Source organism: Anabrus simplex, chromosome 5 (assembly GCF_040414725.1).
Source record: "Anabrus simplex isolate iqAnaSimp1 chromosome 5, ASM4041472v1, whole genome shotgun sequence".
NCBI lineage: Eukaryota > Metazoa > Arthropoda > Insecta > Orthoptera > Tettigoniidae > Anabrus > Anabrus simplex.
The window spans coordinates 404,977,297-405,000,796 of record NC_090269.1 but is presented as its reverse complement, the minus strand read 5'-3'; the positions used below and the strand labels follow the sequence as shown (position 1 = coordinate 405,000,796).

The 23,500-nt window shown below is 38.1% G+C and overlaps 1 protein-coding gene across 1 annotated transcript in view; it reads right to left on the bottom strand.

The window, feature by feature from the left end:
* LOC136874575 (gastrula zinc finger protein XlCGF46.1) overlaps positions 1-23,500 on the bottom strand; it is a 176,960-nt gene that overhangs the window by 120,573 nt on the left and 32,887 nt on the right. The window contains exon 3 of the mRNA XM_068227956.1: positions 13,828-13,910. The gene's annotated coding sequence lies outside the window, so the exon portion shown is untranslated. The remainder of the gene's footprint in view (positions 1-13,827; positions 13,911-23,500) is intronic.

Below are 23,500 nucleotides of genomic sequence, written 5' to 3'. Positions count from 1 at the left end.
TGTTTGTTTGGGCCTGTGTGTGTTTGTGGGTTTTGAGACCATGCATTTTTGTTTACTCATCATTTGAAATCATGGCTGAGCATTGGTGTATTGTGTGATTTGACACTACGGGGTTTAATCCATGTTTGTCCACGTGAGGCGATTTGGATGCCCCGTGTAGCGGGTCGAAGAGTGTTGTGATTGCTACGATTATATTTGGATCAGCCTTGCCTATATTTTGCGGCGGTCCAGCATTGCATCTACGGTGTTCGAACCATGCTCGTGAGCCCATGATATCCTTCGCTATCCTGTGCGATAGTATATGTCGCGTGCCTTTACACTCCGGCCTGATCTGGGTCGATTTTATATTGGGTCTCTCTTCTTGTTCATACGTGTGTGTGTGTGCGTGCGTGCCTGTGCTGTCTGCTTGTGTACGGTCTATAGTACTCTCCGTATCTCGTAATTTTAATTTTTCTTTATTTCATTTTATTTTTCGTTTTAGTTGGCCGGTTTGGGCCATGTGTAGTATGCTATTTTATATTTCTAGGCCGTTATTTGGTCCATTGTCGGCGATTAGTTTTTGTTTTTGTAACTCTGGCAACATCTTCTCCTTCTCTTCTGCTCCTTTTTGGGAGGCTGTGCTTTGCTTCGTTGGAACGCGCTACCATCGTATGGACGCTCGCTGGGAGCGCGGATGCAAACTGTTGATGTGTGCGCGGCCCGTATTACCGCGACTGTATCATTCCTTTAGTGGTTCCATTTTCTGATTCCCTCGATAATGTGTTTCACGTCACATTATTTTTCTCAAACCAATTTGTAAGTTCTATGTTGTCATACGTAAGAGTGTATAGTGCGATCGTGTGTGCTGGTGGCCTGTTACACGAATCTTACTATGTCATTGGACGGGATACTACTTGATGTTTCAATTTTCTACAGTTATGTAAGTAACTTTTAATGCAGCCTCACATTTCTGTTTTCATTCTTATATTATGTGTGTTTATAATAAACCCCAGTTTCCTTGATCCATTCTTTTATTCATGGGGGTTACGGGTTCATGCCTTTCTGTCCTTTCGCTTCCCTTTGTCTACGCACGGATCCAGCTCCGAGCTGTTTTAGCTCGTTCCAGTCCATCCACGGCAATTTATGAAGAGAGGTGAGCGAGGTAAGTATCTACGCGTATTTATCGAGTACTGTGTTGATGTGTAACGGTAGCAGGGTAAAAGGGGTGGTGCAAACCTTAGAATCCAGTATATTCCCTGCACTATTCCACAGGATTATGAGACACAAGGTTAGGGTTGGATGAAAATAACATTTGATAAACAGAGGTCAGACTAGAAAGCAAAAAGTTACACAAGAATGCAAAGTTAAGGTTAGAAGAGCACAACAGTTGATCAAATGGTCAGATGTGAAAGTAAAAGGTCAGACAATGCTGCAAGTTTAGGGCTGAAAGAGAACAACGGTTGATTACATGTGAACACACCAAGGGTATGGAGTCAAGCTCGGCATTCAAATTTCATCATGGTCACAGACCAGAATAATAATAATAATAATGTTGTTTTGCTTTACATCCCACTAACTACTATTACAGTTTTTGGAGACGCCGAAGTGCCAGTAAATTTACTGACATGAGGCTGATGTATTTGAGCATCTTCAAATACCACTGGACTGAGCCAGGATCAAACCTGACAATTTGGGGTCAGAAGGCCTGCGCCTCAAACGTCTGACCCACTTAAAGTGGCAGAATAATAAGAATAAGAATAATATTATTTATTTATTTACAAGTTATCTTCTACAATACATTTGCAAATGTTTAGTAAGATATTTTACATTATCTTTGCAAACGTTTATGCCGAAACATTTATGTGCCTATGTGCCGCTGAAGTTATTACGCACATTTATACACTATTGCAATCCTCCCTATTTACAACTTTATTAACACATTTACCGCTATTGTTACACTGTTGACACTAAGCGTGAGTGCGTCACGAGTCACCGATTTCTCCTACCGTACTTCACTGGTGTGCGTAACGAGGCACGTGTGACTTGTCCTACGGAAGTAGTTCTATGGGTTGCCGGTGGATGGTGAAAGTATATTACTTCAAAATAATGAGAGTGGCAGCTGCAGGTCATGTCAAGTTCTCACATTCCTCAGCAGGGGGATCCACGAGCGCTTGGTTTAGCGGCAATAATCAGTAAAGTCAACGAGTCACCCGTGCCTCGCGTAGCACAGACCAGACCGATAACATCCCTTTCGACGTGTTGGTAAAGATAGATTTACACGAGCGTAAATGCATTTTTAGGCAAACAATAAATGAACATATTTATGTGCTTTATAATAAAGGCACTGCATATAGAATTAAAAATATTATTTCAAAATAATACTGTTCTCTATTTGAACCCAATTGCCTATTTCTTTCCAGTGATCTTAAAATTCCCTAAACTATTTACACTCGTGATCTCACTAATTTTATTACTATACAATGGCAATTTTTATTTTGAACACAGTAAGTTCAATTTCAGCATTTATGAACTTTATTAAATATCCAAAGCACATAAATGGTTTGTTTGGGCTTTTCTCACAGTACGTTGTCCCCTGCTTTGTTTTCTTGTCAGCATCTTTTTGTGTGCCATATTCTCGCTGAGCTTTATAGCATACCACGCATCGTCTTCAAACTTTTCTGGCTTGTCCTTCCATCTCTGAGTGATTGTGCGTGTGTGCACCTCTCCTCCCAGGACTGATCACAGGTTCTGTCTGTGGTCCAACCAAGCTTCTTGCGAACTTCTCTTGAAATTGCAGTAATGGCATTGTTTGCAGGCGTCATGGTGTGAAGTATCCAAGAATTAACGAAGGCCGTTCCCAGGATAACTTCTAGGGCTACTTTCCTATACCATTTTAAACCTTTCCGCAGACCTGAATATTAGGAAGACATTTGATCACTGAAATTGAGCCCCTTTTTAGTTCCATTGTAATCATGAACAGAGAGAGGCTTTCTGACAGGTTCACTGTCTCTGTTTTCCTTTCCAGAGTATTAGAGACAGTCACTATGGCTCGGCAGTGTTGAAAGCATTAGAACAGGTTGCTTGTCAACCCACTTGATAACTCGAGTACCGTGCTGACACATCTCACCCACTACCTCACCTTTCTTCATTTCCTTTTTCACTATCATCGGTAGTCCACGTTTATTGCTATGAAGGGTCCCACACACAAAGGTTTCGTTCCTCAGAAGTTCTTCTGCCAGAGGTACACTGGTGTAGAAATTATCGGCATAGAGGATACATCCTTCATTTAGAAGCTCCATTACAACAGAATGAGCATGACCTACTCCGCTTTCACTCACATTGGATTTTCCTGCATACATCTTCATTCTAAGTGTGTAGCCTTCTTTTACACACAGTTTATTCACCTTCACTCCATATTTGTGAGTTTTGTAAGGAATGTACATTCTGAAAACTAAAAGGCCTCTCCAAGGAACCATAGCTTCATCTATAACCATTTCTTTCCCCATTGTCAAGGCATTCTCAAAATTTTGGTTTAATTTAGTAAGGAGGGGTTTGATTTAATAAAGATGATCACCTGGCTGTTGGTTAACTTTGTTGTCTGCGAAGTGCCAGAATTCCAAGAGAAGAAGGAAACAATCCCATGGCATTACCCGTCTAATAAGTCGCACATCATATAAGTCATCCTTAGAGCACTATGAGTTAATAATTGGGTGAGGAACAAGACCCATACATATAATTCTTAGAAACTGTTTCATTTCCTGAACATTAGTTTCTTTCCATTTCAAACCTCTGGTCTTGCTTTTCTCATTACGAGTTTGTTTAAATTGATTGGCATACCTGTTGGTTTTCTGAACCATCATTTCTAATACTGTAGGCTGTCATCCACAAAGTGAGCTGTCATGCTTCTAACTGCAAATGAACCTTTACTTGACTAGGAAAAACAGTGAAGCCTAAATCATTCCTGGTTTTATCACCCCAACTGCAGTGTGATTTAACTTATTGTGTTTTAATTTGTTCACTGTCACTCTAACTGTAGCTATCACGTACCTCTGAGTCAGTTCCAGAGGACACTTGTGAAGATGATTGAACTTGACAATGAAAAATTGGGAACCACATCACTACATTGGATATCTTCACCCCTAAAAGATCCTCAATATCCAACTCCTCTAATGGTTTCTCTAAACGAGATCTCCTGGTTCATTGTGAAGAGTCCAAACTGGGACGCTCTTTGGGTAGCTGGAAGTCTACTAATCTACGTTTCATCTGAAACAATTCACACACTTTCCTTAGTTTTCTATGCTTATAGTTGAGAATAAGAAGATGAAATCTGAATATAACATTCTTTCTGTGATGCTGCATAGAAAAGATGCCCAATTGTAAATTACCATGATGACACGTTGACAAGGATATTCACACACTGTCACAACAGATTTCCGCCAGCCTGTAATGACGGCTACCGCATGATAATACTCGATCAACAATGTATAGCTCCTATTGTCTACCGCATTTGAGCGCGATGTCCAGTAAAAATGCAAGGCACTGTTGTTTTTTTTAAAGTTAAAAACTTCATTATTGTTCCGTATTGAATAGAGAAATAAGATGTACAATATTATAGGTTAGGATCCACCTTTCAATACTCCGTAATAAGATGGTAAAAAGTAGTTACAACCTGTTTAATGGGACCGGTTTCAACACATTTTAAGTGTCATCATCAGCCAATTTGCGAAGATCTTAAAACAATTAGCACATTGAATACAGGCAAAAAATTAACATTGTATCATAACGTAGCAATTCAGTAAATTCAGTAAATGACACTTAAAATGTGTTGAAACCGGTCCCATTAAACAGGTTGTAACTACTTTTTACCATCTTATTACGGAGTATTGAAAGGTGGATCCTAACCTATAATATTGTACATCTTATTAGGCACTGTTGTCTCGTATAGCGAATAGTAAAAGCTACATTACATTCATGCGTCATAAGTAACCTGTGCCTCACTGTATAAGGTAGTTGATAAACATACACCTATCCCATAGAACAACATAGATACCACCTGTAACTCGCTGTCATACAGTAACGCAAAGTTATCGCTGTAACAGCATAGGAATAAAATGTGTATTTTTGTCCAGCACCACATTTTCGTGCTGTGAGACATGTGACTCGCAAAGCAGGGAACGTGTTAAGACAAATATTTTACATATGGTCATTTCATGCTGTGTTACGAGATTTTATCAATGATTTAAATTGATCCCCAAAATATATCATTCAAAATAGATAAATATACAACAAATTTTGCATTCAGAGATTAATATTTAAACTGTGATTCTATTTTCTTAAATTTTGCATTCAGAGGCTAATATTTAAACTGTGCTTTTATCTTCAATGATCCACAGTTTTACATGTTTTTAAATTGATATTTAGTTCTCCTCCCCTCCCTCACAAGACATGACCTTGTCACAGTGGAGACACATGTGAATCCCAGTGAAGCAGATAGCAAAGCTGCATGTGCAACCATATAAAATGGGTATTTGTCGAGAGGTCAGACTAACAAAGGGTATATCGATAGTGGTGTAGCAGCCTTTTGGAAGTTGCAAAGGAAGCATTCTAGGTGATTGACCGAAATGCCATTGTATAATACTTAACATGGCTTAGCTGCATTGATCCTCTTACTCAGCTGAAAGCAGCGGGAAACTAGGGTCATAACCAAATCCTGAGGACAAGAAGCACTCTCTGTGTGTATCATGAACTGATGATGGTTTCCTCTTGGGAACAATATTCTGGAGGTAAAACAGTTCCCTGTTTGGGTCTCCAAGTGACAAACTTCACTCTCATTTTTTTTTTTAAATTGGAACCTTCTAGCACTACTATATGATTAGCTCACTCGCTCTTTGAAACAAGTCTGGGAATTGGCCTAGAAAAATCTGTACAAAGCACAGCAATCACACCATAAAAAGTATAACTCTCAACATTTATCTTCAAAATTCAAACTTCGTGATTCACTTCTAGTTTTAAACCATTCATAAAGTTCTATCATCAATGATCAATCGCCAAACTTTTCCTATAATGGACAGGAAAATATCAGATTCCGGTCTTTCCTCTCCCATTAATGTTCTGCTGCAAAATATTTCTAATCAGACTGATATTAAATGTACTTATTTAACCCCAATAAAACCCTTTAGTACTTAGCTCTCTCCCTCCCTCATGCAGTGTCCAACCTCAGGAACTCACCCACCATGCAGTATATTACACTGAATTTAAGATTAATTTCCCTCAACTATTAGGATAATGAATGTGTGCGTGTGCCTTCTCTCCTCCCCTTTTGGAGAACTCCCATATTCCTTACCTCTTTATTCTTCCTTTTCTTCTGCTGCTCTTTATCTTTAAAATTAGAAGAACTACAATTATGAGCCAACATCAGAACTGCAATTATGAGCCAACATCGTCAGTCTTCGTAGTCTAGTCTTCTTAATTTCGGTATAATTTCTTTTGATATCCATGCTGCTATCCTTGGTTGGTGCTGCGTGGATGCATCGCTGTGACTTGATGGAATCCATTTTAGCTGCTCTTCCACCTTACTATAATTATTATCAACTATGAAGAAATAGGTTGAAGAATGACATCTTCTGTCCTGCACCATCAAGACTGTTCTGTTGAAAGTTCTGTAGAAATGTAATCTCTTGCCAGAATAATTGAAACATCAGATATGTGAACTATATCGTACTGTAATATCTACATGTAAATTGTATCCTACATTAAATATTTCACCATCTCCCCCAGGATATCACTGTTAAAATGTGTGCATTTCCTCTGGAACTTTGTCCAAAAGGCTTGTCAACTACCCCTCTCTATACACCATTTTAGTACTATTATAACATCATAATGACATGCTGTAAATCTCCTGGCTTACCTGCAAACTGGATTCTTCTTGAACACTATCAGCTGATATAAGTAGTACACCCATCTTCCACCAGCAGTTCTGCTGGCTTGGCACTCCGCAACTTGACTGAGCTGGTTCTCCTCCGACATCAGTAAGGCAAGTAAGAGAGAGGAATAACTTATTTTTAAGAACCCTTAGTTTTTTCAGCCCATTAGCCATGTTAACTTGCCTTAATCTGAAAATGAGACTCAGTTAAGCAAGCAGTTATTCCATCTACTCTTGTCTCAAGGACTATCCGTTCTACACTTAATGGAAGGACCAGGTAAATTGTTTTGATTATGTAGGTCTTAGACTGAAAATTGGTAATACCAATATAACTGGTCCGTTATTGGACATTATAAATTTTCCAGCTAACTCATTCCTGGTTGCCAGTGCTTTGCCCCAGTGTGCTAAGTTGGGCTCATCAGTTGGTAAATAGCACACCTATGAAGATATATGGCTAGTGCATTCTCTGAAGGCTACTGCATAGGCTACCTGGAGCCACCAGCAGTACCAATGCACTATGAGAGACTTTGTCTCATTTTCAAGAACTGATTCCTGCCTGGCCATCAGAAGATGTAGATGATGATTCTCATCGGGGAACCTGAAATATTTGTCCCAAATGAGTAAATTTCTAACGCCAATATAGTTGATATGTTATTGGACATTATATTAATTTTCCAGCTAACTTATTCCTGGTTGCCAGCATTTTGTCCCAGGGTACTAAGTTGGGCTCATTATTTGGTAAATAGCACACCTACTATGATGCATGGCCAGTGCATACCGTGAAGGCCAATCTGTAGGCTACTTGGAGCAACCAGCAGCGCCAATGCACTACGAGAGACTTGGTCTCATTTTCAAAAATTGACACCTGCCTGGCCATCAAATGATACAGTTGTTGAATCCCATACAGAACCTGGTATTATAAATTCACTCATTCAGAACAAATCTTTCAGGTTCCTTATGGGAATTAAAATCTATATCATCTGGAAATTGGTGTTACTCCAAGTTAATTCGCTTGAGTAGTTTCATACAGACTAAAGTATTTCATGCAACGGACCATGCAAATATGTCATTTTTGTATGTAAAATTTTGATTTCTCCCAATAGTTTATGTTATTAATACAGTTGAGTAAAATTTACAATGTTTAACATTCATGACACTGAGTAGCATCTAGTTAATCTATTTTTTAATTCAAGAAATAATTACCATCCATCATTATGTTAACCTGTCAGCATGGAGTGCCGAGCAGTGCTCATCATGCAGTGATCATCACGTGCGTTGGAGTGACGAGCACTGCTCACACGATACACATGTATACTGTACTGCAATCTAGCAGTTACGATTGAAGTTGTTTGTGTTTTGACTCATTTTTCCTTGAAGCAGAAGGCTTGAGCTTTTGAACGATATACCTTGATCCGTATTTCGATAGTGTTTGTCTTTGATATTCGAGTGAAATTTCAAGGAATGCTTATCTCTGCCACCAGGGCAAGCACTGCTTTGTCTGCTACCTGGCAACTACTATGCATACTTCTTGCATTATACCTTCATTTCCTAACGGGGAAAAACCTGACTGTCAATGCAATCATAAATTTTATCTATTCAGGGTTCTCTTGAGACTGTTTTTCTTTTGTCTTTTTCCTTATCACACGCTGTCTTGCATTCTGTTGGTTGTAAGTGGAGATGGCTTCTGCAGGCAAGTGCGGGTTATCCAGTGTCGAAATAGAGGATGTTATAGAACAGTTGAGTGATTCTGACGAAGGTTTGTTAGATTCAGATGGTGATCTGAGTAATTTGGATGACATCGCTGTATGCAAATTCCTCCACTCAGAATCAGCTATGATTAATACTGTGCAGAATGTTAATCTGCACATCACGGCTAATACGTTTCGATAGGAAAACGTGTCTAATTACATGGGTCAAATAGAGCAGTTTATAGTAAACCCAGGACCTCACATTGAAGCTGTTGGGGGAATATGATGCTGTGATGGTTTTTAAGATGTTCTTTACGGACGAGTTATTAGAAATAATAGTTCGTGATACAAATATATATGCTGAGCAAAGAATCTGATATAGGGGCTTATTACCACTCCATTCCAGAATGCGGGAATGTACACCAGACACAAAGGATGAGATCGTTCCAATTGCCCTTTTTATGTTAATGGCTATAATATAAAAGCTAATGCTACGAAGCTATTTTACTAAAAGCTCTATTCTGTCTATGCCAATTTTTGGGTATGTTATTTCAATGGATATATTTGAATCAATTAGTAATTTTATGCATTTCAACAATAATGAAGTACTTGATAAATATCACAGAACTCTCCAGTTTTCAAAATTTATCTGATTATGTTGTGTGCTATAAACAGGGAATTCGGAGAGAGACAGTGTTTTGGTGTCCAGACTGCAAAGCGGGTCTCTGTGTTGAGAAATGATTCAAGATATTCCACAACTAACTCAACTATTAAGGTAAGATAGAATCATATTTTCCAAAAGAATGAAGTTTTGTAAACATGCATGCAAAAGTTTTATTGAAATCCATAAAATAGTAAAGTTGCGTTGCTTTGAATAAAGCCTCGCACGAATCTGAGAAAGTTTAAATACCATGCTCCTCCCGTGGCACAGAGACGACTGGGTATTTAAATCCACTGCGCTGAGGGGTTAAACAAGATCCAACTGCGATTTGTATTTAAGTTTAGGCATTCAAAACTTGATTATACTAGTCATCCCCCTTCGTCCATGTCTTTTATTTTCATGCTGAAATCCTTTTCACACTTACTCCACAGATTTAACCACTAAGCAGCATCCAGTATGCACAGACTTCCACTGCATTTTGCTTGATATCTTGTGCTGTGTGTGGTCAATTTCAGAGATTGTAAGTTTTCCTTCAACGAGTGCAGCCCAGTTATATGACTGGTCCCCTTAGTCATAGTTTGGTAGGTTAGGTTTGCTTACCAAGCCACCTTGTCATTATACTTATCACTACCATCAAGTGACATCTTAAGCTGAACGGCGAGATTGGTGTATATTCTGGTTCCTGATTATTTCAAACAGGGTATGTAACGCTTCACGATTCCATACATTGATACTCTCATGACACCAGGACACATCTCTTATACGGTAGCTGTCCATTATAACTTGTGAACTTACGGTAACACCTCAATTATGTCACAATTTTCTGACCTCTATTGATCAACTGCTCTTCTCTTCCAACCCTAAACTTCCAACTCCAAGAAGTCAACCTTGTTCTTGATATACTTTGTGTGATTGATCTTGTAAGAGTGACAATGTTTGCCTTATTGCACCCTTTAACCCATACAAAAACCTCTAGCTCTTTAGCCAATACCAGCCCTTTAGCCCTTTGGTGCCACTTAACCTATATAAACCCTTTAGCCCAATTAGAGCTGGTTAGCCCTTTAGTGCCCTGTGGTCAACATGAGTTTTTCAGCACATTAAAGCACATAGTCTTTTAGTGCTCTTTAGCCCATTAAAGCCCTTTAGCCCATTAGAACCCTTTAGCCTTACGAGCTGTTTAGCTTCTGATCTCCCTTTGCTCCAATTCTACCTCCACCTCAATTTAATATTCAAAGATCAACTCCATCCCTGCCTCTGCCCCCACCTCCGACTGTTCCTCCACCTCCTAATCCACCACAGCCCTCTCCTCCACCACTAGCCAGGCTGAGTGGCTAGGACAGTTGAGGTGTTGGCCTGGTCTTCTGACCCCAACTTCGCAGGTTTCATCCTGGCTCAGTCTGGTGGTATTTGAAGGTGCTCAAATACATCAACCTCATGTCAGCAGATTTACTGGCATGTAAATGAACTCCTGCAGGACTAAATTTTTGCACCTCGGCATCTCCAAAAACCATAAGAGTACCTAGTGGGATGTAAAGCAAATGACATTGTTTTATTATATCCTCCACCTCCACTGGATTTGATTCTCAGTTGGGTCAGATTTTGGGTACTTGATTTGAATGTAAAGCACTCAAATGTAGTCTCATACCACTCATAAGAGCCCCCATAGCACGAAAGAAGTGAAGCTCCATAGTGATCAATAGAGGCTCTATAGCAACTAAAAGAATACCTACAGCTCCAAAATGAAGCCCCATAGCACCCTATAGAGATCCTATAGTACCCTTGATGGCCTTGTAGTGCCTAAAAGAAGCTACAAAGCACCCATAAACACCCACAGCTGCTGCAACCCCCAGAATGTTGTGAGCAAAAATAAAAAAATCAGCAACTCACACTACCTACATACACCCTACCCCTCAAGCACTGAAAAGAAACTCTATAGCAAGATAGAAAGCCATCTAAAACCAAAATGTCCTATAGATCATGTAGCGGGTTTCCAAAATTTGAATATCTTGAAGAATATCACGACACTACCAAAAGCAGGTCACACCTAGTGTCAAACTTAAAGCAGAGAGGCTATGACAGTAATATGCATGTTGTCATATATGTGAGCATTTTTTGACAAAAGATTGGAAATTTTTGGTATTTACCCTTTTATTTATTGTATATGTGTTAATTGTTATTAAGATCCCTAATGCTCATCAATTTATATTGAATTTTCTTTTAGTAGTTGCACATCATCACTCAATGGGACACTGATAATTCACACCCAATGCCTTGGGCAGTAATATGTGGAAATGCAGTTCAAACACAGAGCAGGCAATTTGAATTTTGCTGAATCAATATTTTTGATCAGTTCACATGTCAGCAAAGTCAATAACTTCTGATGTCATCATGACATCACAAGGCCATGACATCATAACCTAGCAGTCCTATCATAACCTCAAGCTCCAAGGAACAGCCCATCAGTCAGGTTAGTGACTGCTTTTTGGGGAGAGGCGCCCTCCTGGACCATCCATCGATCCACTGAAAAATTGCTGTTCTCTTTAACAATCCTCCTCATGCTTCATACCCACGGATGGTGGTAGACAGAAGGAGATCGGCAGTTGCCTCTTCGTCCATAGTGGGAGTGTTGTTTCATGTGATTCTGTCTTTTACATGCTAATGCCAAGGAGGGAATGAGGAAACGACGAGGTGGAGGGCATACAGAAAGCACTAGAAACCCAAGATGGAGGAATGGGAAGCTGGAGTTCATTTAGTTTGATGACAGATGGCAGCATGCATGTTGTAAGACGGTGGTAAAAGTTTATTAGTTTGCAACTAGAGCAAAGGAGCCTGTGTGGTAAGTGTTCTGGACAAGTGCACATTTCAAAATGCTGACAGCTGAGACAGTTTGCTGGTTGATAGAGTGCATATGTGTTAAAGATGACAGTATGCTTGAAACAGGAAATGCATATTTTGAATGTCATGTTGGTAAGAGAGTTCTTTAGTTAGCTGATAGAACGCATCTGAGATAACAATGGTGGTATGAACTTATGTTTCAGAAAAGGGACCATTAATTTGAATGTCAAGGAGTTCTCTAGATTGCTGATAGTGTGCAGGTCATAACAAAGAGGGCCAAAAATTTGATTTACTTTGCACTGACACAGACAGGTCTTATGGCAACAAAGCAACCAGAAAGACTTGAAAGTAGGGAGGAAGCGACTGTGGCCTTAATTAAGATACAGCCCCAGTAACTGCCTAAGTGAAAATGGGAAACCAAGGAAAACCATCTTCAGGGCTACCAGCAGTAGGGTTCAAACCCCTACCTCCCAAATATAAGTTGATAGCCACGTGATCCAAGCCACGCTGCCACTTGCTCAGTAACAAAGAGGGTGGTAGGAGCAAATGAGAGGCAGTGTTTTGAATGCTGACAGCCGTAAAGAGAGTATGTAGTTTGAGTCTATGATGGTCATACATGAGAGCATGCACACATTTTAAAAATTTGATAGATAATAAAACATTCAATGTAAACTCTTAAAGTGATCACTTGGCCTGTTGTGCTAGACCCTAACTACCATGAGGAGGAGGAGGATAAGGCCACATATGTGCACACTAACTAGGAATATGAAGAAGAGGAGGCTACATATGTGCATGCTACTAGGTCTATGGTAAGAGGGGGAAGATGAGGTCTTGCTTTATTATTCAATAATACTTGCATGATGTAATTCTGATCTATTTCATACCCTGTGTGACATATCTCAAGAGGTATTTAGCAGTTACATATGTTCTATGAATATTTTTGAATTGTCCCAAATAAGTGTTATTGTGTTTATGTAACCACTATAAGTGGAAATAAAATATTGAATAGGTGGATCAATGAACACCTTTATTATTTTTGAATTGTTCCAGTACATCACGCCTGTGTGTCGCAACAGAGGCTTGTAGATACCATTGAAACTGTGTGCTGGCAGCTGATGTGTCCAGGGCACTTCAATCGAGCCAGGATTGAACCAGTTAATTTCAGTTTGGAAAGCCAACACTTCAAGAGGGCAAAATGCCAGAATTTTGTCCTGCTTTATGTAAAACTATGATGCTAATGTATTCAAATACTAGCTACTTTGAGTTTAATAAGCTAAGGATTCCAGGTGTTGAAATGCAGGAATGAGTTCTTTCATGCAAATATATGATGCTAACATATGTGATCAGCTTCAAATACTACCAGATTGCACAAGCTAGCAGCTCAACATCGAGGTTCCTGAATTAATTAATAATAATTATCATCTTAATGACTCAGCTACTAAGTGGTGCCATATAGCTGCATTCTGATCACTGGAAACTTTGGCTAAGCTATTTTAATTCTGCAGGGTGAAAATGCATATCACACGAGAATATTCTTACATTTCTGGAGCAAGCCCAATAACGTGGGATCATGAGTCACACGTAAGTGATAGAATTCAAGAATGACATGGATGAACCTGTGCCAGGTTTGAAGCCATAATATTGAGATCCAGAGGAGAACACACTCTAATTTGTCTATAGAGGGAGCGAATGGACAGGTAAACAAGGACTTCCATATTCCTATTAATCTAAACTGTACTTACGTGTCTTCTTCTTTGAAACATGGGACCAGTTCGCTAACTGTGCGCTCTTCTATGAACAATTCATCCTTAACATCTGCAAAAGGCTGTAAGCAAAAGATATGAAGAGCAAAGAGGTAACTATAATATTGATATATTAGTAAACAAAACACAGATTCCAAAATAAATTTCATGCTAAAAAATAAAACTATCATAATTAATTCTCCCAATGTAAAAATAGGAAAGATGGAAATGAACCAACAAATGTAATGACATAATTGCATAAGGAGACAGGTACAAAAACAGAAAGTCACAATGAGAGGACTTAACTGGAATAGAGAGCAACAGAAGAAGAAAAACTTTAAAGGATAATCTCCACATCACTTGTCTTCTCTTCCATGTCTTCTCATTGTGTTCAACATATCATATGTTTCTTAAATGACTTGTCACTTGTTTGTTCCTCATGTTTCCACAGATGACTATGATCATCAAGCAGACATACTTTGCATCTCTTTCTGGAGAAGGTCGACAGCTTGATTACCAAGTCAAATTTCAGTCTACAAATGATCAGTTGTTGGACATTTTTTGACTCTACAAAAGCTTATCAATATTGACTTAAACTTACTTTTTCAGATACTAAAGGACTCTGTGCTGCCCTGTGGTCTACAAGTAACGAGTCCACCACATACCCGGCAGTCCTGGGTTTGATTTCTGGATAACTCACAGAATTTACCAGGATTTGAGGGTGAGATTCTGTCCATTTAGACTACATGAGAACAATTGATAAGCTGCCTGAGAGTGAGATAGCATCCCTGGTCTAAGAAAGCAGAGAATAACGGCCAAGAGGATTTGTCGTATTGACCACACATCACTCCTAAACTGTAAGCATTCAGGCTGAGCAGCTGCCGCTTGGTAGGCCAACAACCATTAGGGCTGTAGCACCGTGGTGTTTGCTTTGGTTATTAAAGGATTCTGCTCAGGTAGTTCAAACCTAACTTACATGTTTCCTAAGACATGACCAGAACTGCCAAGAGATAATTATAATTTTCATTCAACAGACAAAGACTTGACTTTGTATACAATGTTCAGAATTGTGGTATTTCTTGGCTCATGAAAGAGAGAAACTTTGCATTTTGCTTCCTCCGATATCAATCTTAACTGGTCGAACAGAGATCAAACGCTTCAATTTAGTTAAATGCCATCAAGCATTCCATCAATAGATCAATGGTCAACCGATTTCATACAAAAAACAAAAACAAATAAAGTGTGAAGGAACACAGCTAATTTCATATATTTTTAAGTTAATGGTAAGTAAAAGATAAGAAAATCTGAGTGTTGTGTTCAGCAAATGCAACAAAAAGATATCAAGGTTCACAGGTACCTGGGTGAAACTGCCCTTGAAACTGTCATAGCTCAATTCCTCTCAAATGGGCCTCTTCAGGATCAGCTGAATCTATGGGTGTGTCCTCTAGCAGATGTTACATTGTATTAATTTTTATGTTAATCTTTATACAGGAAGGACAACCCAGTTATTTCACAATGGCAAAGCTTCAAGCAACAGCCTATAGTAATTTCACACTAAAACACCCATGCTTACGACTGGCAATTCTCCTGTTACATCACAAATAAGTTGAGGGAAGCAAAGGGAGCCAGCACATGTGATGTTTTCAATGCAAATAAAAAGATTAGGGATCACACATGGATCAAAACAGAAAATGTTCCAAGTGTTCCAAGCTATAATCAGTTATGAAAGTCAGTTGAAGGACAAATTCCTACAATGGTGGGAGAAGGGGCTGAACACTATTTAACAGATACTGAGAAAGCAAACCTCTTTAGTAGGGAATTTAGAGATTCAGTAGATGATTATCAGGAGTTGGAAACCGAAACAGAAGTTACAGAGGGACAGACACAGAGGGAAACAAGAAGCTTCTCGTTCACAAATGAAGATATTTTCAGAGAAATCCAACTGCTTCAGCAAGGAAAAGCAGCAGGAAGTGATCAAATTACTGGGGAGGTGATAAAGACAATGGGGTGGTACATAGTGCCTTATTTAAGATTTCTCTTTGACTATGTCATAAATAATAGTGTAATACCAAAGGAATGGAAGGAATCTATAATAATACCAATTTATAAAGGAAAGGGTGATAAAAGAAAACCAGAGAACTACAGACCAATCAGCCTGACCAGTATAGTTTGTAAAATACTGGAGAGTTTAATATCAAAGTACATCAGAGGGATATGTGATGATAAAAATTGGTTCATGAGGAGCCAGTATGGATTTAGAAAGAAATTTTCTTGTGAGGCACAACTGGTGGGATTTCAGCAGGACATATCAGATCAGTTAGATTCAGGAGGCCAGTTAGATTGCATAGCCATAGATCTTTCCAAAGCCTTTGATAGAGTGTAACATGGAATATTATTAAAGAAATTGGAGGGAATAGGATTGGACGTAAGGGTTACACGTTGGGTAAAAACATTTCTAAATTCAAGGGTTCAGAAAGTCAAAGAAGGAATTAACGTACCGCAGGAAGAGAAAGTTTGGAAGGGAATTGCACAGGGTAGTATAATCGGTCCGTTACTTTTCTTAATATACGTAAATGATTTAGGGAACAATATAACATCAAAAATAAGATTGTATGCAGATGACATAATTGTTTATAGGGAAATAAACAACATTGAGGATTGTTCAGAATTACAAAGGGACCTTGAGAGTATCCAACAATGGGTTGAAGAGAATAATATGAAGGTTAATGGAGGAAAATCAACTGTTACAACATTTACAAACAGGAGTTTTAAAACTGAATTTGAATATACTTTGGATGGGGTAGTTATCCCAAAAGATGGCAAGTGCAAATACTTAGGTGTGAGATTTGAAAGTAATTTGCACTGGAAGGGTCATGTGGATGACATTGTTGGGAAAGCATACAGATCGTTACATGTCATAATGAGGCTACTTAAAGGATGCAACAAAGAATTAAAAGAGAAAAGTTACCTAAGTATGGTTCGTCCATTATTGGAATATGTAAACAGTGTTTGGGATCCTCACCAAGAATACCTAATAAAAGAAATAGATAGTGTGCAGAGGAAAGCAGCAAGATTTGTAACAGGGGATTTCAGGAGAAAGAGTAGTGTGTCAGAAATGTTAAAGAAACTAGGGTGGGAAACTTTAAGTAAGAGAAGGGAGAAAACTAAACTTATAGGTTTATATAGAGCCTATACAGGAGAAGCAGCATGGGGAGATATCCGTGAGAGGCTTCAGTTGGAAAATAATTATATCGGCAGGACTGACCACAAATATAAAATTAGAAGGAATTTTAGCAGAAGCGATTGGGGTAAATTTTCATTCATTGGGAAGGGTGTGAAGGAGTGGAACAGTTTACCAGGGGTAGTGTTTGATCCTTTTCTAAAATCTGTACAGATATTCAAGAAGAGAATAAACAGCAACAGAGAAAATAAATGAAATGTTAAAGGGCATTCGACCAGTGCAGGTTAATGTAAATAAAAAATGTGTGTGAATAAATTAATTCCATCTCCTGGTATAAGGAGTTTGGACAGCCAAAGTAGGGGACTGCCTGTAGGGGTGAAGTACAGTGGGGACTTCGAGGGCCCTGGGACCGCTAAGGTAGCTGTGAAGGCCCTTCAGGAACTCTGAAAAGTGGTGGTAAAAGGGGCTCTGGTTAAGACGCAGCAGGTCGTTATGCTACTTAGGTTCCAGAATGGGTAAAGAAAAGAAAAAGTAAATAAATGCAATGTAAATTTTAATCTTATACCAGTTGTACAGTATCATTTGAAGTAATTCCACGTGCTGTATATCAGATGACTGTATTTGTAAGTAGTACAGGAGATATAAATAGAATTTTGTAAACAAGGTAAATTCATTAAGGTTGAGCTGTGTGTTTAATAGAAAAAATTGCTAGCGTAAATTATATAATATTGTATTTTAGGAAAATTTTATTCTCTTGTTAATTTAATATTTAATGCTTGACAATAATGTATTTTAGTGTACCATTTGCCACCGAGGTAAACACCTCATTTGCAAATAAAGAGATTTTGATTTGATTTTGATTTGACAGGATGCCCATGACAAGTGCGTGAGCTAATCCAGCCACTTTTCCTTAACCCTCAACTGCATATTGTTGCCATTACACCAAATGACAAAGAATATCTATTAAAAAAGTCTATGAGTATAAGGGCCAAGTTCCGACACTATAAAACAGTTGTAAAACCTGAGAGATTATATGCATCTGAAACTTTGACCTTAAGTAGTAAAGGTCAAGCTGACCGGCTGGAAAAAGAGAGCTCAGGATACTAAGAAAAATACTAGGTAATAGGTGGGTTGATGGACAGTGGCGAATGAGACCAAATGAGGATTTGTACAGAAAGACAGAACCTCTCACAGCGTCAATTAAGAAGAGACGGCTATTATTTTACGGTCATCTCTTGAGGATGACTGATAATCGACTAACAAAAAGAATATGGAATTTTATTCTATCTAAGGCAACAAGGCCGAGATGGTTCCAGGAATGCGAAAAAGATCTGAGGCAGATTGGTATTTCAGACCAAGAAATTCATGACAGGAACGCATTCAGAAGATTGGCGAACAACTATCACGGTTTGAAAATGGCATCAACTTCCAGGAGATGGAAAGAACCTTTGTCTGAAGAGCATAAACAGGACTCGTTGCTGGGCTCAGAAGATACTGGCAGGAATTCAAAGCCGGAAGAAGAACAAGACCTAGACACTAAAATGAAGTTGGTTGTTACCATGTAGTCCATAGAGGCTCAACTCGATGTATTAAAAAACAAAAGTTGTTGCCGTCATGCAACATATAAATTTTCACCTTTGTAAATGGATAGAGATTGTGGACAGAGGTAGTTTTACAGCACACCTTCAACTGTACAGTCAATCAAACACACATACCTGTGATGCCTTGTTTTTTTTTTTTTACATAAACGATGACAAAACAGCCCTACAACCAAAGGTAATCCTTCCACCCCATCCACATTCATGCGTAAAACCACCGTTTATTTTAAGTAAGCCCTCCCCATTACATTACCACAGGCTTCAGGAGTACCTCTGGCTTAACCTTAAAGACATTACCGAGCTATGGTCGTGCAAGTATACTTGCGCATTGCATTTACATATCCATGGCCAGTAGGCAGTAATGTCATTCTAGTCAACTATTTTAACCACATGAAGACAGTGATGATACCCCTAAGTTGAGAGGTGAACACTAGTATGAAGTAATGATTTCGATCTCTAGAACCATCTGTGTGTCTACAGTAAGATATGTTGTAACATTCTAGCCAAAATTTTATTTAACTTTTCTCATGATTTAATCTACATTCAGCATGATAAAAAAAAAAGCCATATTGCAGTCTCTATATGATACCATCTTGGCTTACATGTTATTTAGATCTTCTCAATGTCTAGAACATAGAATCATATAAATACAACTCGACAAATTATTAGTACTGCATAACAAGGTTTGAGACACAATGGGAAATGAATCATGGGGGTCAGGGAACATCCGAATTCAATGATCTCTGGTGTCATCAAGGTTAAGATCCTGTGATGTCATCATTCAGTCATCATCATGTTGTCATAACCTAACCTCACAGGCCCTATGGAGGAGCCTGTTATGATTTGTTTTAAAGAGGAGAGAAAGGCTAACATCTACCCCCGGACTACAAAGCAAAAACATAACACATCGCCAAGAAGTGCTGAGTGGCTAAGATGGTTGAAGCGCTCGCTATCTGGAGGTTATAGAGATGGATCGAATATGGTCACTGTTTTCTGTTCAGGACATTTAATTTGTGATTAAAACATGATATTATTGATTCTACATCCAGAGACATGTCATCAGGCTATTCTAGTGTTTAGAATAATTGGAGATCGAAGAGTTGTGTTCAGAAAACATACGAATCAAGCCCCATACCTAACTAATGACAATCCTCTAAGCGTCACTCGTGACCGAGCTTGGTGGATTACAGAGTAGTCCATATAAATCCTGATCTGCGGGTTGATGCATTTATCAATGCTAACGAAGAGCATTTCGAACACTAATACAGCGATCGTATTGAATAGGTGGGACAATAAATTGATGCCATTATGCATCAGTACACTAAGCGCCATTTGACGAAAATTGAGATTTTAGCGCCATCTTGTAGAGGAAGGATGAACTATTTATAAAAAATTCCCAACTGCATTACAAGAGGCCATTAGTTGTTAGTAAACAGAAAACCTAAGCGGTAAAGCGGGAATCAGTAAAAAAGTAAATTGCATCAGTAGACTATGCAACGGTCCAGTTTGCATCATTAGACCAAGCACCACAATCTACATATTGCGCGCAGATGACAGCGAGGGAGCCCGCGTTTTCGATAGTGCTGACATTTTTACATGGTGATACATTGAGTGGTTTATTAAGTGACGAAGTTCAGCGATGTATCAAGTACTTCCAAAAGTAAGGAGAAGGACAATGCTACTAATACAGCTTGCTAAGAAGGTTGCGTCTGAGAATCATTCTCTAGAATTTGATGGAAAATCTCAGGAAGTAAATCTAAATAAGTCAAGACACAGACAACCGCGGGAAACTAGAGTTCTCTTTCACCAGGCATTAATGCCTTTGTGGCCAACAGGGAAACCTATCTCTGAAGCCAAACTAAGAGACCTTGGTTCACTGATACACCTAATACCTGCAGATGTCAAAAAATTTTAACAGAAAGTTCAAGCAGATTCTGACATCGTGGATGACGTAGATGGATTTAATGAAGATCCTGATTTTGAAATTGAATGAACTGAGAGCAGCATTCTTATTACCTGTCCAGTGATATGTGTGTATTTATGAGTGAAAATATCTTTAATCACATTTTCTGTCTCAAGCAGAACAAAACTTACCCATAGGCTTAAAAATATCACATCAGTACTGTACTCTCAGAATATAATAGGCCTATCATGAAGGAAAATCCATTCAAAAATTGTATAGACAACAATGGCTCATGTCTTACCATTTGTATTCAACTCAGATAAGTTGAAATTCCTTAAATAAGTAAGTGGTTATAGCAAAGACTTTAGAGAATAGCTTACCTTCTAGAATTTCTCCATCTAAAACTTGAATAATGTACCGGAGTTGTGGCGCAGCTCATGGTGGATCAAGCACTTAGCGGGTCTTTCCAGACAATAGGAGATTCACTTTTTAACCATTGCTGCCGCCACGTTATATTTTTTGAAGTTTAACTCAGTAAATACTCAACAGTTAAGGGTTATTGGTGTAGCATCATCATACATTACTCGCAAGTGAGAAAAACCTAAAATTGCATCAGCAGACTAAGCGCCATTTCTCCAAAAAAAAATCTATGTACTGCGAGTATAAAAATGTCGAAATTTGGTGCGAAGGTACAATCTATTATCCTACAACACCAGTAATACCATATTTAGCAAAATTATGTTCGCTTGAATTTACACATAGAAACAAATTTAAACGCGATTATCTCGCAATCAACTTTTGGCGCTTGGTCTAGTGATGCATAACTAAGTGAGATTACCGTTTTCAATATGAATCAAAAATGAGAGTGATGGTTTGTAACACTAATACTGCTATGGAAATATTTACGGACAGGCAATAATGTGTTGTCATGATGGAAGCAATGCAGGTAAATGATTTTGCCTTTCAACTTGTTTTCAGAGAAAAGGTAGCATTTCTATTAAACTGGACACTTAACCAACACAGTCCACATACAGCTAATGGAAATTTTTCACCCTAGCATGAAATACGAACAGGACTCCTCCAAGATTAATGTATTTGTGCAATACCAAAAACAAAATGTGTTATCGTAATAAAGAGGACTGTGACTGGTATGCAGGGGTGTCGGCGAGAGGGAGATGCACAGTGGGATGGATGCCCCTCCCATAACGTCAGATTTCGTATCTTTTAAAATTATAAATTTAAGGGAGTAAAGTACAAAACAAATACATTACAAACCATCCAGCTCAACACAGCTCTCCTGCAATGCTTAGGTGGGATCAAACATATCTAACACTAGCAAAATAAACTGAAAATTATTATAAGTGTTTTACATTTGAAGAGTCTTCTCTCAGCTGAACCTGTAAAATAGACCCTCAGTTTATATGTCAAATGTTTTTAGGGGAATGATTATTTATTTTATGATCTAACACTTCTTTGAACCCATACAGAGGAAATGGAATGTGTTAAACCGTATGTTATTTAATATCTACGATGTAAAAATGCCCAACCTGTGAAATTTAATTTTGTACATTGACAAGTACCGGTAATAGAGGAATAAATACCTGTCTAGGGGGTGAACATTTTTCATCATTTGTTAACAACTAGGATATAGAAGACCACCCTCCAAGTAAAATTTTAAGTTCAAGCCTGAAATGGTTTCAGAAGAATGAATAATATGTTTTTGGGAGTCAAAACCCCCTTAGGGGTAAAATATTTTGAAGTACAGTATACAATATTTTACAGCTATGACATAAAAGAAGAACCTTATTGCAAAACTACAACTTTGTTTGTCAAATGGTTTTGGACGGATGAACAATTTTGTTTTCTGGAGCTAAACTCATTTAAAACTTTAGGGGTTGAATGTTTTAAAATATTTCCTATTTCACACCTAGGATTTAAAATATATACCACTATTTTGTATTTTGTCTTCATGCAATAAAACCATTTTAGAGGAAGGAATGAATATATTTGTTTTCAGATTTTACCCCCCATTAAACTCTCAGAAAAGCTAAATTTGTTTCAAACCTTCTGTTGTTTACCCTTTAGGGATGTATTATTTCAAGACCACTTTTTATTTGAAATCTAAGACAGAATTTTATGTTTATAGAGCACAGCACCAATCTCTGATCAAAATCGAGAAGACACCTCCATTATTATTTAGGCCTAGTATATCTATTAAGCTTGTGGAATTTGATTAGTAATTTGAGAGGTTTAAATCTTAAAAATTAGACATTTAATGTGTTTAAGAATATGTAGGTGCCATTAATGGTATACAATCACAAAAATTTTACAAATATATACTTTTGCAATAAAGAAGAGAAATCAGAAATTTGGTTTTAATAATTATATTGTAAAATAGTAAATCAGTACTAACTAAAGTAAGTAAAGTATAACTAAAGTATAAAGTATAAACTGGAACACTTCACAATAAACAATCATATTCACTCTCATTCACGCATCCATTTCACACTCAAGAAAGACTGGAAGTGCTTATAAGATGACGCTGGCAGAGGATTTTAAACTTTGTCTTAGATTTAGCTTCTCTGATGTCATTGGGGAGTTCATTCCACAAGCTTGTGGTGGTGATAGTGAATGATCTGTTGTAGGTTGCGGTTTGATGTACAAGAATTTCTAGTGTACAGTCTGACAGGGTATTGAACAGGTGTAGTGAACTAAGGTAGCAAAATCTCCTGGATAGGTAAGAAGAAGTGTTTTCACAAAGCACTTGATACACCAAAGTAGTTGCATCGAGTCTACGTCTGTCATTTAGTCGTAACCGTGATAAATGTCTATAGTATGGGAATACATGGGAATATGGATGTATGACAAATGCATACCTAAAATGCTAGAAATATCTATAAGATCCTCTTTTTCTCTCTCAAGTATATTTGTTATTAACATTATCGGGGGTTTGTATATCAATAAGTTATTATTAATTAATGTACCTTTTCT